Source organism: Salvia hispanica, chromosome 6, assembly GCF_029641045.1.
Source record: "Salvia hispanica isolate PSC_SH4W2 chromosome 6, Shi_PSC_v1, whole genome shotgun sequence".
NCBI classification, from domain to species: domain Eukaryota; kingdom Viridiplantae; phylum Streptophyta; class Magnoliopsida; order Lamiales; family Lamiaceae; genus Salvia; species Salvia hispanica.
Genome location: NC_142697.1, coordinates 44,035,032 through 44,048,621, shown reverse-complemented (window position 1 = coordinate 44,048,621; position 13,590 = coordinate 44,035,032). Strand labels below are relative to the sequence as shown.

Sequence of the window (13,590 nt, the reverse complement as noted above, 5' to 3'; positions counted from 1 at the left end):
TGTGCCACCTATTGTGATAATTTAAAATGTCGTCATAAGTGTTTTACTTTACTATGACAATTTGAAGTATTCGAATGAAAATTATGCCAAAAAAATTAAGAAGAGAGGGATGGTATTTACTCCAAATTGCAAAGTGTGAATATCCTAAATTAATAACCTAAACTGATTTTAATTTTTACGAAAATAATTAAGTGATACTATCGATATTAACCAACAACAGTGATATAGTAGTACATTAATTTTGAATGGCGTTGACGATTATTGTGTTTTATCATTTCATTTACTTTTCCAAGAAAATAACTATTCTTTTATAAAAAAAAATTAGAAAAAAAAATATAATCCTAAAACCCTTTTTGTCGAGTATATACGCAGTATCAAAACAATATTTTCCATTATTTAATTCAAATTTATCGCTGGAGAATTGCCCCAATTGTACACATTGATTCAAAGCCCGATACACTGAAGCCCAGTTGATCATTTCTCTTCAGTTAATTATAATAGGCCTAATATTCAAAGTTCATATATGAAATTTTTACTTAAAAAGTCCAATTTAAACTATTGTTCATTAGTTATCCCATCTTGTGTTTATTTATGCCAACTTTCAACAGTTGATCCACCTCATTAATTTCGACAATATGTGTGTCAACTGTCAACACACCCTTCGGCCTTTACCATAAATAGGAGTATACTGCATGTTACAAATTGAATCTCAATTTTTAGTAAGATGATCGATCAACTTTACTGTCCACTAAAAATACTTAAATCTTTTTTTTTTCTATTTCTCAAAAATATCAGTATTTATGAGACGAGTGGGGCCATACAGTTATCTGAAAAAGACATGTCATCGGGCTAAATTATAAAATACTCCCTCCGTCCGTTATTAGGAGTCTCATTTCTTAGCAGCCCTGATTTTAAGAAATGTTAAGAAAAGTGGATGGGAAAAAGTTAGTGGAATAGGAGTCTCACGTGTATATATTAGTTTTAAATGAAATGTGAGTGGAATGAGTTAGTGAAAGATGAGACCCTATTACTATTTATGGTAAAAGTGAAGCGGGATTCTTATTTGCGGACATATTAAAATGAAAAAACCAAATTTCTATTCACGAACGGACGAAGTAGATATGTGTGGAGGGAGAGAGCCGGCAGGGGATATTTTTCGTGTGGAATCGGATTGATAGAGATTTGAGGATGCATGGGCCATGGGGTATTAAAGTGCAATTAAGTGCACCTTTTTTGGTATGATTTTAATATTCCATGACACATAAAAGAGCCATTTTTGGCAGGCTTCGAGCAAGCCAAGTAATTCTATTTTGTCTCCATAATTAACATATGAGTATTACATAACTTGCAAAAGTGCACTCTCGACAAAGATTCTAGTACTATTCATTTGAGACATTTTTCATTTTCAAATTTAACCCTTTTTGTTTATTTTCATCTCTCTCTTCTCCTATTTCTCTCTTTTCATTTCATTAAACCTAGTTAGTAACCTTATTTATGCAGTTGACTGGTGTATTGTGTTTACTTTATATATAAACTGATGATTACAATTTTTTTATATTCTATAATATTTGAGAAATATATAAATTTAATGCTTTGATACGGAGTAATTTTTATTTTTAATAAGTTAATTTTCTAATTTTAAACAACTAAAATTGTAGTATCCATACAAAATTTTAGTTCGATGTTATCAAACATTTGAATAAAAATAAATATTATCAAGATTATCATAAAAGTATAAGAATGTCTATAAAGATTATTTTTCTATTAAAATACATGCTAAGAGAGAGAAATGAGTAAAGAAAATTATTTATATAAAATACCACAAACATGCATCAATTCACCATATATCAAATTTGCAGTTAAAATTATTTTATACTCCGCGGAACCATCAAAATGTCATTAAACTTATGAGACGGAGGGAGTATGTAGTAAGTGTAGGGAATAAATATGAGATAGAGTCATAGAACCAAAGAAAATTGAAGGTGCTTCTATTTTAATATTAAATCATACTAATTGGAACAAATCAAATATATAAGTGGGTCCTCACCATTGGAAATTAGGTGGTGACGACCCGACATATATTTAATTTCCTGCTTTCAATTTCAATTTCCTTTTTCTATATTGATAGGAATGATAAATGAAAAACTCAATTTTATTCCAAAATAAAATAGTTCAATTCTGCATTGGACATATAGTCCAATTCTCATTCATCGACAATCGATTTAGAAAAAAATGAATATATATCACAATTTTTTATTCATAAAGTACATCAATTTTTCTATAGTGGGAGTATTATTTAATTTTTTGAAATTAAAGAAAAAGTAGATTTCAATAGAAGATCAAAGTAAAAGTAAGAAGATAGGAAAATCACTGTCAAAATCAAGTACCGCAATTTTTTAAATGTGACTGTATGTATGCATAACTAAATATATGAGTCGTAATTGGTTTCTATTAGTAACATAAATGGTTTCATTCTTTACTCGACCTAATAAATTCTATTTTCTCTCCATTATTAACATAAATGGTCTCATTCTTTACCGAATATATATACTATTCATAAAATCAAATTGTACATTATTTTATAGTATATTATAATATAAAACTCAAATGATAGTATTTCCCAACTCATAATTACTAATAAGACGGTGCCAATGCATACATTAGAAAAAAAGAGAGCAAACATAGTTTATTCATCAATCATCCAACATTCATTCGACCTACTAATTCCATATACTTAATATGGATTATGAAGTCCATCTTCTAAGTACGATACCAACGGCGGAATACTCTGCTCGTTTCTGAAGAAATTTGAGGGGTCGAATTTAGTCTTCACACGAACCAATCTTTTAAAATTATTCTTAAAATATTTAAGCCCCCAAACACTAGCTTGATCGTAGCTCGTATACCCAGCTTCATTGTTTCTTCCGATATCGAGATCTTTGTAGTTGAAGTAAGCCCTCCTTGGATTCCGGGTGACGTAGCGCGCCATGAAGCCGTAGAGCCGTCTGATCGCATCAAGACACACTTGTGATTCTGATCCATTGCTCCAAACAATAGTGTAGTGGATCATGAATATATTCCCCCTCCGATGAGGAAACGCCGTTTCCTCTTCGGAGATGGTGTTGAGAACTCCCCCGTATGGACTAAACTGCACGTAATACCCTTCTTCTTCTAGAAGCAACCTCCACATCTCTCTCAGACCGCTCACCGGGATCGGAGAGCTCACGTAGTCGGATTTTCCTTTGAAGTAGACGGAGCCCCACCGCGGCGTCCGGTCCAGCAAAATGTCCACCGTCGGATTCTTAAGATCTGAAAATAAGAGAACGGATTCTATCCAGCTCATCTCGATGCAGTCTGATTGACTTATTCCGAGTTCCGGAAACTGCTCTTCCATTATTGCCAGAAGATCGCGGGTCCCACCTAGGTAGAGTGCGACAAACGATGCCATGACCGTACGGTTTCCTGTCTCTGGGCTTTGGCCCAGAGACAGGAAAAGTCTGATGAGAAGATTCTCGTCGATTTTGTGGGCGATGTGTTGCCATTTGTGGACTAGCTCTGTCGCGTTTTCCTCCAGCGTTCGTGTCACGTTGAAGACCGTGACGGTTTCTGGGACGGAGACTAGCGTGACCGTGAATTCTAGAACAATCCCGAAGCTGGTCCCTCCGCCGCCTCTGATTGCCCAGAACAGATCCTCACCCATGCTTTTCCTGTCCAGGATTTCACCGTCGGCGTTGATGACCTTAGCGTCGACGATGTGGTCGAGGGAGAGGCCGTGCTTGCGGGCTATCATGCCGTAGCCGCCGCCGGTGAAGTGGCCGCCGACGCCGACGGTGGGGCAAGTGCCGGCGGGGTAAGCGAGAGTCCTGCTTTTGAGGAAGATTGTGTGGTAGAGTTCGCCAAGCGTTGCGCCGACCTCAACGCGCGCGGTTTTCGTCTTCTCGTCGATGGTTACTGCTCGGAAGTTTCTCATGTCAACGATGACGAAAGGCTCGGATGCGGAGGTGTAGGAAAGGCCTTCGTAGTCATGGCCGCCGCTCTTGACTCTGATCTGGAGGCCGAGAATGCGGGAGCAGCGGACTGCGGCCTCGATTTCCGACGCGTGGAACGGCGTGACGATGAGGTCGGGTTTCACCGGCGAGGAGGCAGCTGGCCGGAGACTTGGTGCTAGTAAAAGAGAAGCGTATGTAGCATTTTGAGGAGTGTAGATTATATCAGTTGCTGAATTTGAGAGTTGGAATTCATGGATTATGCATTCGAGAAAATCGTGGTAGCCATGATTGTTGGATGAAGAAGCTCCGATGAGGAAGAGGTTTGTCAATATTAAGAGGAGGAATTTAACACTAGTTCGATCCATTTCTTAACTTGTGCTTTGAGTGTTTGTTCAAATCAGAGTTAAAGCTACTAAAATAACTTCAAATTCAGACTATATACGTACCGTATTGTTTAAAATACCAAAATATAAAAATCCATGTTTTTTTGGAAATCAGTACCAAAATATTTTTTTAAAAAATGCATACAATTTATGTTGGTAACCAGAAGGTGGATATGTTAGCTTTGCATCAAAGAATTATCCAATATATTTTCAATGCCGGAGTTTAGAGTTGGTAACCACAAGGCACTAAAATTTGTAATTCAGCCTCCACAACCTTCTTACCGCATGTTAATTAATACGGGTTTTAATAATTTGACGCATCAATTACACTGTTTACCACCAGAAAAATAGGATTACCGATGAAAATATTTGAATGGAACGAAGAATTCACTTTTTATTTAATTTAGACAAAAACTTGCATACTGATGTGGGTGCCCATTTAATGCGTGCCACATATTGTACTGATATATATTTAGGGGGGTGTGCGGTTTGCAAGATTGTATCCGAGATTAAATTTGTAGTGTGTTCGGTTCAAGAGATACAATCTCACAACTCAATCCTAAATGAATAATCATGGGATAATTAGTCGTAACTAACCTCCTATAACTAAAATAATGTCACAACTCAATCCTAGATTACACTACAATAAAAACACTAGTTTGTGACGAATTAGTGATGACAGCGGAATTTCCGGGATTAGTAACGGATAAGCAACTGAAAAATGTTAGTCACTAATTCGCGACAAAACAGTCTGTCAATAATCCAAATTTACCATGGCGGCTGTCTTTGATTTCCGTCATTGTGACTTTAGGGACAGATTCCGACACTAACAATTTTTGCTGGCAAGCTTACTGTTGACGGATTTGTCAGTACTTAATCTGTCACAAAAGCTGTTTAGTAACTAATTTTCGATGGTTAGTGACAGAATTATCCGTCACTAAATTGCGATTGTTTTTGTAGTCCTATATCTTAGTACTATTTTATCTTGGAAACCGAACACCACCTTAAAAGATGTCACCGTAAGTGTTTTACTTTACCATGACAATTTGAAGTATTCTATTTTGCCATTTTGACATTTATGAAATACGAAAAGCGGAGTCATTTTGCCATTTTTGTACGTTCCAGTATTTGAGTCATTTTCCTTTTAGTAAAAGTCAACATTTTTGTTCACTTATTTTTACTCTCTGTTACTTTATTCTTTCTTCATTTTCCTACCTTTTTCATTCCCTATTTTATTCTCCATTTAGTTAACTCAATTAAAACATTTTTTCTTAAATCACGTGCCGAAAAAAAAATGTCTCCACTACTGCGGAACGGATAGAGTATTTACTAAAAAGAAGCTGCAATTTAAACTATTGTTCATTAGTTATCACATCTTGTGTTTATTAATGCCTAATTTCAGCAGTTGATTCACCTCATTAATTTCGACAATATCATGTGGTCTCAACTGTCAATAATAATAAATATCCATTACACATTGAATATTATTTTTCATTTTGGTTTGTTCCTTCAAAATAATTCACTTCTTTTGAGTAATTTTTTTCTGTGTAAGGAGGTAACCAACTTATTCTCTTCTAATAATACTTCAATCTATTTTTCTTTCTATTTCTCCAAAATATCAATATTTATGAGACGGTTGGAATAGTATTCCATACAGCTACCAGAAAAAGACATATAATTGGGCTAAACATGTGCAAATTCTTAACTGCATCGTGCGACATAAAAAAGAGAGATAGATATGTGTGGAGGGAGAGAACCGAGAGGGGGTAGTTTTCGTGGGGATTGATACAGATTTGAGGAGGGAGTATTAAATTCACAAGAGCTCAATGAGGCTCAAAAATCAAGGCAATTATTCGTTGCATATTTTGTGTGTGTGTGATTCCAATATTCCATGACACGAAAAAGAGACATTGTTTGCACTTTGCAGGCTTCTAGCAAGCTGAGTAAATACTATTTTCTCTCCATTAGTAACCTAATTTTATGCATTTGACTTAGGTTTTAGGCAATGTTTTAAAAATCGGACCGGTAAGCGAACCGGTGAAGCTACCGGTTCATGGTTTAACCGGCCGGACTGATTTAATCACTGGTCGAACCGTTTTATTGTTACAAATATATATAATATATAATGCAAAATATGGTGCCTAATTTAATAAATGATAAAATATGATCAATAATATATCACAAACACATTCAATCCATATAAAAATAAATAAACCTTATATTAATTAAAAAAATGCAGTGGTGGAATAATATTATAACAAATACAAATTATAATTAGTTTAAATGAAAATATACTTTAATATCAATGGTTAGGCTACATAAATTAAATAAATACTAGTATAAAAATACATATTTAATAAATAATAAACTATAACAAATAAATATATAGAAAAAATTGAACTAATATAACATTAGTAATAATATATTAGTAACTAGTAAAGTATAGATAAAATTTAAAGGATGATAATCATATGTATCATAATAAATAGTTACATAAAAAAATACTCTATCCGTCTCATATAAATTGGCCCTTTAGGGTTGACACGGATCTTAATGCATAATTTGGTAACATAAGAGAGAAGGAGAAAAAGTAATTGAAATTGTGTAGTGGATGGTGGGCCCATAAATGAAAAAGTAAAAAAGGAGAAAAAGGTTACCATAAATGGATATGTGACTAGTTGTATGGGACAGACGAAAAAGGAAATATGGTCAATTTCTATGGGACGGAGGGAATATAAAATAAATGAATTATTAGTTTTTTTTTTAATGTTAATATTCTATGTATATGTCATGTCCGCATTTTCTAGGGATAGAAAACACAATTGATCACGACTAGGGGAGGGTTAAAGAAGCAGGAAAGAAAGGGGAAAACAACGAAACTCGATCATTGCTCGAAATAAACGAGAATAATTCGAATAAAATCAGAGTATTATCTCAATAATCAACAACTCAAAAAGAACTCAAAAGAAACAACCTTCAGAGGAAGCATTCGTGAGAAGAATGCTATTATGTATGAAGACATAATATATTCGGAATATTTTATTTGCCATCTTCTTCACTTTTATGCTCAACACCCACCGCGTTCGTCACAACTCAACCTGCACATAGTAAAAACACATGCTGGGCTGAGTACTTGATGTACTCAGTGAACATATGCCAAAACAATTTTATAAAAAAACAGTTATGTCATGCCACCATTGAGTGAATCTCGAGTTTTACTTTAAAATGCCGAGAAAACACTAAAATCATTTCATAAGCACAAACTTTCGTCTCATCTCAGTCCTTTTCCACATCGTTTCAAAAACACAACCATTTCTCCTTGAGTTATTTAAGAAACTGTCATATCTGTTCTTTAAGGTGCCGTGTAATGTGGCCACTTTCCACGAGCACGAAAATCGGCCAACCCATTTGATGACTCACAGTCCTCATCATGTACACTAGTCCAAGTAGGGACGCACCCTTGCTAGGACCCGAATTCGATTAAACTCATAGAGTAGGGACTCACTCCCCTCTAAGCAATCATCAACGTCATCATCTCAACAACCTCAACATCAACAACCTCAACAATATGTGAAACGAGAATATGGCCATGAACTCGATCACCGGACCGGCCGATCTAAAACACGGCTCACAATCCCCAATAGTGTTCACTAGCCTGAGAAGGGACTCACTCCCTAGTCAGACCCGAATTCGATTTCAATAGGTATAGTAGGGACAACTCTCTTACTAAACAAACAGATAAGCATTTCTCAAAACAAAATTATGGCATGATATACCCTTTGCAAACTCTATTTTTTAATAAGACATATTTGAAACACAAATCATTTTTCTGTCAAGGTCGAGCATCATCTCACATCACATTAACAAGTCGAGCAAATCACAATATCACTTAATAAATCAACACATATATCACATAACATCACTTTCACTTTAAGCACATAAATCACATCTCATGAAAGTTGAATTAATAATAATTGCAATAACAGGCATTTCGTCACATGAAATGATGCTCGAATCGATATATTAAAACTAAAGCTCTTGAAAGTATTTAGTTCGAAAGCCCACCTCGATCATTAAATTTCTGAATTTGGAATCCTGACTTCGACTCCAATTTTGTCCGCTTAGAGATCCCTTTCTTGAGTCCATGTTCTTCTTCTCTTTCATTTATTTTTGAGGCTGCCCGATTTTCCTATCTCCATCGACCCATACTAGAAATTAATCTTCAACTAAATTCCGCCTCAAACTTCAAATTAACATTCTGGCCGAAAGAAATGATCAAACCCAAATCCCTTCTCCTTGTTAACACCATCGACCATTTAATACTCCCTAACCCAACACATATAAGGGAATTAAATGGTCCAAACCATTAAACAAAAGAAAACAAATACTATACTCCCTTCTAATTACTATTAATCACTGACCCAACTTAATAAACAAACCCCAGCCTACACAACAGTACTCCCTCCGTCTACAAAAAATAGATCATTTTTGTCATTTTGGAATGTCCACAAAAAATAGATCACTTTCTAAAAATGGAAAGTTTATCTCTCATACTTTTCCCACTTTTTCTTCCCTCTCTCATATTTACTCATTTTTTCTCTCTTATCTCTTTTACTTTACCTACTTTTTCTCCTCATCTCTCTTACTTTACCAATTCTACATTAAAACCTGTGCCGAACAACAATATTCTATTGTTTGTGGACGGAGGGAGTATAAAGAATAGTTCTCTGCGTCTCTGCATCACTCCTATTCCCCAATTTGTCGACAATTTCCATCGAAGCAATCCCAACACAAAATTTCAATATCCAAATCAGAGAAACAACTCTAAGAGCGTCCACAATGGGGCATCGTCCGCCCCTTAGTCCGCCATTGCAACAACCCACCCTAAGCCCATTCCTTAGTTCGCGGACTATGCATCGTCCGCGGACTATGCACACATTTTTGGATCGTCCGGCCTATAGTCCCCTCCATTGCAGGGGGGACGGACTATAGGGCGGACTATGGACGCATTTTTTTTTTTTTTTTTTTTTTTTTTTTTTTTTTTTTTTGTATTTTCTTCCATATGTATCACCAATTCTTTTTACTTCATTTCACACCTTTCACTTTACTTTCTTCCCCATCTCAATTTCTCTCTAAATTCAATAATGAATTCAGACGATTTCCATATTTGCAAGCATAAAATATAAAAAATAAAAAATGAATATTGACAATAGGATATGCCTTTAATTTGTGGTGTTTTTATATTTTTATTCATGCTAATTGATATATTTGCAAACATAAAAAATAGGATTAATGAATTTTTGTAGTGTTTAAATATTCAAATAATAAATAAAATGCTTAGGGCGCCCGCCCCATTGCAGGTGGAAGAGGCGGAAGATAAAATGCTGATGTGGCGGTGCATAAGGCGGGGCTTAGGCAAATAATAAATAAAATGCTTAGGGCGCCCGCCCCATTGCAGGTGGAAGAGGCGGAAGATAAAATGCTGATGTGGCGGTGCATAAGGCGGGGCTTAGGGCGTCGTATAGTCCGCCCCATTGTGGATGCCCTAAACCATGTCTCTCTCTCTCGGCCTGCCGTCATCACCGAGTAGCTGCTGCTGGGGTCGCTCCCTGTCACCGCGTTCCAGCCGTGAGTCCATCGCCGTCACGGCCAGTCCGCCTCCGTTCACTGTTTCAGCCTGCTGTCACCACCATTCAGCCAATCTGTCACACCTCCCTCACTCTCTCCCACGGCTGCTGTTAATCCAGGGCTCGTCGTTCTTGCTCTGATCCCATCTCTCTCTCGGACTTCTCGACGCCGCAGAATTCACCGGGCTCCCCGTTTTCCTCAGTTCGGCAGCCCCCAAAAAAAACAGCACCGCTGCCCAACTTCTCCACCTCTCTTCCCTCCGTCTTCGCACGGCCTGGTGGGGCTCCGTCGCGGCCGTTGGTCACCCACTTCCTCACTATTCCATCCTGATCTCAATCACCATGGTCCAGCGACGATGCCGTCGTGGCCAAGCTCCACCGCGCCTCTGCCTGCTCAAGGTTAAGCCAACGCTACTGCTGCTCGTGCTCGCCTCCCCCAAAGTAGGATATAGTCTCCATCTCTACCTGAGTTACACGCCGATGAGTTCCTACAATCCGATTTCCCATCGTCGCAACATGAACTCTCCACCTTTCGGTTTCTCTTTGAATTTTGAAGGAAAGGTGAAAAGACCTATGAAAACGTCTCCGATTAGGTTTTGGGTTTAGGTGAAAAGACCTATGAAAATTCCACTATTGCATATATCGTGAACCCTCCACCACCATGTCGTGCCTAAAAATGTGTAAACTGATTTGTGAAGATTCACGGTTTGTTTAGAGTTTATTTGGATTTTTGAACAAAAGAAATAATCTGGGATGATTTGTTCATATTTTTCAGCATTGCACATCATAGAGTAATCTGCCGTTTTTATTCTCTTCGGTGATTGGGTTTTGCATAAAAATTGGCTCAAGAAGAAAGAATAAAAATATGTTTGGGTTCATAATAAGTGGTTTCAATCGAGCTAGGTTTTATAATAAAATATGAGTAGAAATAAATTAATGGAATATGGAGTCCACTACAAAAATAGTAAAAAATGAAATGAGACAAATTTTGTGGGACGGACGAAAATAAATAAAAAAGTGGGACACATTATATTCATTACCAACCGTCATATCGTACATAAAATACAATGAACATAATTACAAACCAAACTAAAACTCACTATGCCATAATATAAACATAAAATCCCAAATCTCTTTATTCATAATACATGCAGCATTCTTATTCATTAATTACGGATATCAGTCGATATATATGTTTGACTGAGATGTCTTTCGGTTTTTATTTAAGACTGATATAGGTGGAATACTTTGTTCGTTTCTAAAGAAGTTGTTCGGATCAACTTTGGTCTTCACACGAACCAATCTCTCAAAATTATTGTTGAAATATCGAAGCCCCCAAACACTAGCTTGTTCGTAGCTCGTCTCACCCTCGATATTATTCCTCCCAATATCAAGATCTCTGTAGTTGACGTAGGCAGCCCTAGGAGACTTTGTCACATAACTCTCCATGTAATCATACAATCTCCTTAACCAATCAAGATGGGCCTCTGATTGGTGAAGATTAGCCCACTCCACATCATATTCAATCATGAAAATGGTGCCCCTCCGATGCGGAAACGGAGTTTCCGTCTCGGAGAAAGCATTGAACGCCCCGCCATAGGGGCTAAACTGCAGCTCCGAACCATCTTCTTCGATAAGGAATCTCCATATCCCTCTCAGCCCTTCTAACGGGAACGGAGTGCTGACGTAATCCGACTTCCCTTTGAAATACGTGGGGATACGTGGAGCTCTGTCTAGTAAAACATCAAGGGGCTGATCCCGGAACCATGAGTAAAAGAGCACCGACTCAATCCAACTCATCTCAAGGCAGTCTTGTTCGGTCAATCCAAGCTCAGGAAATTCCCTCTGCATTATCTGCAGAAGATCCTGAGCCCGGCCGAGAAACAAGGAGCTGAAGGAAGCGGCGACCGTTTTATTTCCGGTCGTCGGGGAGACGTCGGGTTTCATGAAAACCCTGATTAGCAGTTCGTCGTCGATTTTGTTGGCGACAAACTGCCAGCGATGGACTAGCTCCGTCGCATTTTCCTCCAAGCGTCTAGTGACGTTGAAAACCGTCACTATCTCTGGGACGGTTACCAACGTCACCTTAAATTCCAGAACAATCCCGAAGCTGGTACCTCCGCCACCTCTGATAGCCCAGAACAGATCCTCTCCCATGTTTGACCGGTCAACGATCTCGCCGTCCGCGTTGACTATTCTTGCGTCGACGATGTGGTCCGCGGCGAGGGCAAATTTCCGGGACATCATGCCGAACCCGCCGCCGCTGAAGTGGCCGCCGATGCCGACGGTGGGGCAGACCCCAGCCGGAAAGCCGAGAGTCCGGCTTCGGAGGGCAAGCGCGTGGTAGAACTGGCCGAGGGTGGCGCCGGTTTGGACCCACGCGGTTTTTCCGTCGCCGGAGATGGTGACTGACCGGAAGTTGCGCATGTCGATGACGACGAAGGGGGTTTGGGAAGTGTAGGAGAGGCCTTCGTAGTCATGGCCGCCGCTTTTGACTCTGATGGGAAGGTTGAGCATCTTGGAGCAGTGGATGGCTGCTTGGATTTCGGATTCTTGGCGCGGCGTGATGATTAGCTCCGGCCTCTCCGGCGCGGTGGCGGCGGGGCTGAGATTTTTCGTTAGTAAGAGGGAAGCGTATGTGGTGTTTTGAGGGGTGTAGATTAAATCAGTTGCTGAATTTAAGAGTTGGAATTCATGGATTATGCATTCGAGAAAATCGTGGTAGCCATGATTGTTGGATGAAGAAGCTCCGAAGAAAAAGAGGTTTGTCAATACTAAGAGGAGGAATTTAACACTAGTACGCTCCATTTCTTAACTTGTGCTTTGAGTGTTTGTTCATCTTCTATTTATAAATCCTACTAGTAAATACTCCTCCGTCTTATAATAGATGGCACACTTGGGGATTGACACAAGATTTTAGAATAAGTTATTTTGTGTATTAGGTAGAGAGAGAAAATATTATATTTATATTAATGTGAGAGAAAATTTTTTCTAGAAAATGAAATGTCATATCTTTTGTGGGACAAATTAAAAAAGAAAGTGTGACATCTATTATGGGACGAAGGGAGTAATAAACTTATGTTAATCTTCAACTATGTTACTAAGTGATTTGTATAAAACGCTATAAAATATCTACTAATTATTCCACAATCTTAATTAAAATGACACATGTTTAAAATACGAAATAATATACTCCCTCCATTCATTATGATTGTCACCATTTGACCCGACATAGACTTTAAGAAATGTAATAAAAAGTGAGTTGAAAACTTTAGTGACATGTTACAAGACAAATACATACTATAAAAGTTAAACACGTATAAATAATAAAAAAAATTAATTACATGCTTATAATAAACCTAAGTGATATTTCTCACCCCCGTAGTAATAAATATCCATTAAACATGGACATTATTTTTCATTTTGGTTGTTCCATAAAAATAATTCATTTCTATTTTTAGATAATTTTTTTCTTTATAATGTGGTAACCAACTTTATTCCACTAATAATACTTCAATCGCTTTTTCTTTCCGTTACTCCAAAATATCAATATTTATGAAACGGGTGGAGTAGTATTCTATACAGCTACGA

General features: G+C 37.6%; 2 pseudogenes; both read right to left on the bottom strand.

The window, feature by feature from the left end:
- Nucleotides 1–2,611: 2,611 nt before the first annotated feature.
- LOC125204500 (berberine bridge enzyme-like 18 pseudogene) lies at nucleotides 2,612–4,503 on the bottom strand (annotated as a pseudogene).
- Nucleotides 4,504–11,005: 6,502 nt separating this feature from the next.
- On the bottom strand, nucleotides 11,006–12,807 carry LOC125204338 (berberine bridge enzyme-like 18 pseudogene; annotated as a pseudogene).
- Between the last annotated feature and the right edge of the window lie 783 nt (nucleotides 12,808–13,590).